Source organism: Dermacentor andersoni, chromosome 7 (genome assembly GCF_023375885.2).
Source record: "Dermacentor andersoni chromosome 7, qqDerAnde1_hic_scaffold, whole genome shotgun sequence".
Classification (NCBI taxonomy): Eukaryota; Metazoa; Arthropoda; class Arachnida; order Ixodida; family Ixodidae; genus Dermacentor; species Dermacentor andersoni.
In genome coordinates, this window is record NC_092820.1 from 149,436,089 (window position 1) to 149,442,044 (window position 5,956).

The 5,956-nt window shown below is 43.1% G+C and overlaps 1 protein-coding gene across 2 annotated transcripts in view; it reads right to left on the reverse strand.

The window, feature by feature from the left end:
* LOC126533624 (serine/threonine-protein kinase VRK1-like) overlaps window positions 1–5,746 on the reverse strand; it is a 42,647-nt gene extending 36,901 nt beyond the window's left edge. For both annotated transcript variants that reach the window (XM_050180787.2, XM_050180786.3), the window contains exon 1: window positions 5,621–5,746. The gene's annotated coding sequence lies outside the window, so the exon portion shown is untranslated. The remainder of the gene's footprint in view (window positions 1–5,620) is intronic.
* Window positions 5,747–5,956: the final 210 nt, after the last annotated feature.

The window sequence follows — 5,956 nt, forward strand, 5'->3', positions numbered from 1 at the left end:
AGTCAGTTGCTGCTCGTGAAAAAAAAATGAGTTCATGAAGGTGGTGGTACGGTCTCGTGGATGCAAAACTTGAAAGAGGGTGACCGACGCGATGGGATCTGCGTGGTGGGGGTGCGCGGATCTATGGTTCTCGTCTCAGTGATGAATAAAAATAAATAAATAATAAAAAAAAAAATTGCAATCACTGCTCCAATAAACCGTAAGTTAGGTGGGATGCACTATCACATCTAGACTGAATTAGGTCTCATCATATTACAAAACGTGCAGTTCGGCTCGCCCAGAAATCCAGCGAAGGGCACCATCATTTGCAGATTGCATATGGTTACGTAGCTTCACAGTAATTTACAATAATATACAAGAGGGAACTTGTGCCCTGCGATTTTCCAGTTATTATGGCAACAGCGGCTTGTACATGGATTTGTCCTATCTGGGTGCTAGTGGCTTCAAACGTTCTTGCGGGCTTTGTTTTACCGGCCTTATGTCGGCCTAAACTTCCAAGCAATCCTACTTTTAGAAATGCTGAAGACAGCGAGACTTTCCACACATGCATAGCCACAGCAAACTGTGGCACATGCGAAGCAAAATTTCGCAGAAGATGAGCTTGAAAATTCGCCAAGCTATTTGAAACCAGGAGGACAGATTTTAGGCACATCCATGCACAACCCATCTTTCCTATGCCTGCAGCTGCCGCAGACACTAAGGGCCCGAGTTCCCTCTAGTAGTTATTGTAGGAAACACAATGGTCCTAACTACTGCAGGTACCAATTTCCTTGATCCAACGCAACCAAGCTGAATGTACCAAAGTTTTCCAGATTTCCTCACCCAATGGTTGACATCCTGAATTGAGGCCTCCTTAAGGGGGTACCGATATACATATTTTCGATCTTGCAGAAACTTTACCACATCTTCTCGCATGTAAGAGAATTACACTTAGCATGAAGGTTCAGAAATGCTAATAGGATGTGATGACAAATGTTTGACTTGGTGCCACTGACACTGCAATACCATGACAGCAGTTTGCCAACACCGCGCGGCAATAAGGATAATATACGTGATGCTGCTGCTTCTAATGAGTAAATGACCGTGGCGCGCTGTTGCATGGCAGCTACGGAGATCATAGAAGGCCTGCCAACCTTAGAATTAGAAAAACGCTACAATGGAAAGCAAAAAAATACCAAACATTCTTGAACACTAAAATTATTTGATCATTCAATATGTTTACTTTTCATTAAATTCGCAGACTTTGTTCTTGAGGGATCGAGGACACTCTGATCTATTTAGTTGCAGTAACAATGACCTCTGCCACAGATAAGCAGAAATGTTTATGATGCTTACTAAATGCAATATTTACACAACCTTGATACGTTTGTTTGATCAGCTGATGTGCAGACATGCCTGAACAAATGGGCCATAAAAATTGATTCAGTCTTTAAATTGTTTAGGCCCTCAGCTATATGCAAAATAAAATTTTTTTAAATATTTGAGTCAATATGACAGTTGTGAATGAGCGCCGCATATCAGGCATTTTGCGATAAAGGTGTAAAAGTTGGCAAGTATGCCATAAGAGCGGAGCAAATGGTTGTTTCATGACACCTTCACCTTCTGGGCACCAAAATAGTAGAAACTGGTCAATACAAATGAGCATTTCAGTAAATTTAGGATGTTCAGACAGCTGCATGTCTTTTTTTCCCCGAGGGTCTACAGAATTTGGACCTTCCCTTACGAAAAGAGAGAGAGAATGTTATGCCAGTAGTCCTTTAAAAGACTACACAAAAATAGTGGTTCAACAGCTGGGACACGAGGTTTGTCAGCTGCCACAAGAAGTTAATGCTAGGTTCCTGCTTTGTATCTACTGTGTGCCAATTTCACTTCTGGAGTAGACAAGGTGTTTTCAGACATATAAGTTTCTTGGGACTGAGCACTGATGTGAGAACACCAGCAAGCATGCACAAAAGCAATTTTCATGTTAAGTGGACACTAAAGAACTAAATTAAATTTAGAACTAAAAATAATCTTTCACAACAGCATCATTTCAATTGACAGTTCAACATTGCTGCGGATTATCAAAATCATGAGCTCAAGATCAAACTTCAAAAAAATTTTACGCCAATACCAGGGCTGGGACAATTTAACAATTGTAGTTCAATTGTTTTCCTTTTTGTGCTTTGTCAGTGGTGTGAGCGGCACTTTGTCAAAGTTGTCATCACCATCATCGGCCAGTTGCAAGTGCTAAGAAATTAAGATATGTGAGAATTTCTGCATAATGCGAGAATTTCTTATGGTTTGAGATAAACTAGAAGAATATCTCACATTATGCAGGTTTATCGGTGTCAAACCATTAATTTCAAAGTGTATTTTCGTACTTGAGGCTGAGCTTTTGGTACAAATTCTGAAAACGTGATAAGCTAAGCATTTGTTTCTGTCAAAACAACACAGTCCCCACTTCTCGATGAATAAGCTATGGCCGAGCCACACATATTAAAATAAACTAAGCAAGCTGGTGCAAACCTTTAGTGTGACGTTGCCACTAGTGTTCCGTATTTACATGTTTTCAGGCTTGCAAAGTCTCCCGTCACGTTAAGAGCAGGTACTCGGTTATTAATGAAGCATAATTTATTGCTACAACTGAACTGAATATTCCCATTTCATCTCCCTTTAACTGCAAGAAAGAAAGTAAAGGTGAATAATTTAAATTCAGTGACTTTCTTATGCCTTTTGTACTAACTTTGTCGTAGTTCATTCAGCATTGCAAGTCCCCTTCATCTGCTTCGTTTGAAGCGACTCCTAAATTGCTTCCACTATTCCTAAATTGCAAACTTGAGATTTCAGGAATGACACATGTACCGCAATGAAAACACACCAAGCAATCTTGCCAGATCAGCTCAGCTGGAAAAGGCCAATTAGGTCACATTCGACAGATGAAAGGGTCGAAATCTGCACCGTGTGCGAATGCACATTGTGAAGTTTGGGTCTTTGTGTTCCGTATACTAAGACAGACAATCTCTAATCTCGTAGAACAGTGTAGCAACGACACTGTTAGAGGAGTTGCTACTCAAATACAAACATGTTAAAAGCTGAAGTGTAATAGGGATGTACACAAAAACAAAAGAATATAATATTACGCTTTTTTTTTACTTAAGTATACACTGACGTGCCAAAACCGATCTTGTAAGCTCCGCAAGACAGCCATCATAGAGCTGTAACTGTTAGATACCCTGAATACCTAACAACACTACGATATAGTGAGTTGACCAAGAAATATGATACTACCCAAAAATACCGACATGAAACTGCAGAAAAAAACAAGACTTGTCAGATACTATGCTTGCTTAGCCAGTTCGATTACAGGACAATAAACTTCACAGAAAGGTCAGTCAAAAGTGTGAGAAAGTTCTCAATCATCTCGTCTCTCCAAAATGTCATATTAGTGACCATAATCGTTATAAAGCGGGCTTAGCTGAAAGAAAGAATAACATCTTCCCTAAGCAGAACTGCAATTGTATTTCTGGCAGCCAATCACAACATCCCCAGTGCAGCAACACATTTATTAATGAGAGTTCACAAAGCAAACATCGAATTCAGCTAAGAATGCCAGCCTTCATGCACTTACGTAGGGAAAAAAAACTGGACCACACGAGGCAACCTTAATATCCAGCTAAGTCAAAAAAGATATCGGAAAAAGCTTGGCAGACACTGTTGAATAATGTGCGATGACCATGCTAGAAATTCTGCTCTTGTTCACTCTATGAGGCGAGAACTTCATATTGCTGAGTGGGGGTAAATGTGGCAATATGCTAACCATTCTCATGGATAACTTTCTTAAGGTTTTAAGGGAAAGCTACTAGGCCAGAAATTCTCTGCTTGCGTTACAGTGGCAAGTATCCTGGCAGCATTTGGCGGCACATTTAGTTCCTTGGAGCAGATAGTAAGTCAGCCTAGCTCTCAGGTGTAATGGTTTCGCATTTGCCCCACCTCGGAAAAGAAAAACAGAAAAACAAGTCAAATTCAAGACCCAGGTACTTGTTTTTCCTATTTCGCTATTTGTACAGAAGATGTTTATGGTTTCTCTTCCCCAGCTGTAATGCGGATGGTCAAGTGGGATTTTTTTCTTTTCTTTTTCAGGAGTGCTCCTATTTGCGTGCACTTTTACATCTGTAGCTTCAGCGTCACTGCTGCAGTAACTTGTGTGCGAGTACACACGTGTTACTAGAGTGGGACATCCGAGTATGAAACCAGTGGAACAAAACTTGAAACTCGTGTATGTGGCCGATAACGTGAACAATGCTGCAGAAAGGGAGAGAGAGAGAGAGAGAGAGGAACATGAAATTTACGTCTTTCAGGCGAGTGATGCATTAGGGGCACCTTGACATGTTGACATCCTTGCTGTTGTCCCAACCCCTTGTGTTTGATCAGAGGCGAAGCCTCGTAACCTAGAACCTTTAACAGACTCGCAACCTTGCAAATGGGGTGAACAACGATCTCACTTAACACTTAACTAACGAGCAGTGAAAACACACAACCCATCAGGAGGCAAACCGTTTGAGCAATGTCGAGCCCTGCATTTGTCATTCACATGCGTCTGATTCTAACTGGCCCGGGATGGAAGCGCAAAGCGCTGCACGTTCTTCAACACACAAAAGGGTTTCACCCTTTCAATGCACCCTACCCCAGATGGTGTGATGGGAATGCGTCTGGCACGAGCTCTTAACGAGGGGCGAATGAAAAACCCCCGATCAAAACTCCCGTGTCCAGTTACGATGCGTCAGCTCCGAAGGAATGCAAGCTGACCCTTGCAACTGTCAGCAGGGCGACGGCAACAACCACAGTTTTCGAACACAAGGGTGGTGCATGCGTTTCTTTGCATCACGGATGCGCAGCGCGCCAATATCACTATGTTCCACGTCGTCTGCGCAAATAAATCATGAGAACAAGGACGCGCTACTAGGGAGGGCAGTGACCGGCGCACACTTCGCTGCTAAGGAGGTCGCGGCACTATTTTTTCTACCGTCTGCGAAACGCCGGTAGTCGGGTCGTTTCGAACGGCGGTAGCAGCTACGTTTCAACGGACACTGGTTCACCGGCCGATGTCGATGTCCGCACCGCGTTAAACTGCCAGGCCAAACGGGAATCGTCGCATCGGAAGTCCACAGTGAGGACCGTACCAATTCAGGAGGAGCAAGGCACAGTGACAAAACAGGCGCAGACCCGTGTATCGAAACAAAACCAGCCGAACCCGTCGCAGACAAGATTTAAAAAAACCCGAACAACAAAGAGCGGCAAGGTACAAAACTCACTAACAGGCCCGCGATGCTCGGCAGAGCAGGTGTAACGGTAACGGGCCAGACAAGAAACTTAGGCAGTGGCAAACAAAAGGTTCAAAACTCGACTGAAAAGGCGCAAAAAAAGTTGGGGGAATTCGAATACGAGTGCGCTAAGCCTACCATCAAGCTTAGGCCTAACTTATGACGTTACTCGAAAAAACAACCGGTGGCCGCTGTGCGATTGCGATGTCAGCCATGGATGGGGCACAGTCTGGGAAGCCCATCATTTAACGAGACTTCTGAAACGATTTGCGAGCGGCCAAGAAAGAGCTAAAGGGTTGGAAAAAATTAACACATACCTCTTAAGTCCGGCCTACCGCCATTGATTCAAATAGCACCTGAAGTCTCGGACCCAATCGCGCCGCTGCAGCGAAAGATTTTTCAAAACCGAAGAAAGTTGTTGAGGCTACATACATCTACCACTCTGCAGCCAACTACAGCCAGCTGAGTAAGCCAGCTTTACGGACGTTCGGAACATGTAATTCGAGGTAAAAAAATAAAACATTACCTATCCACAAACAAAAAGAAAATGACATACAAACGCGTCCGCAACGCGATATAGAGTATTTTTTCAGCTACAAGATATAATATAAGATATTTTTGCATGCAGCGGTGTCGTACGCGGGTGCGCGGAT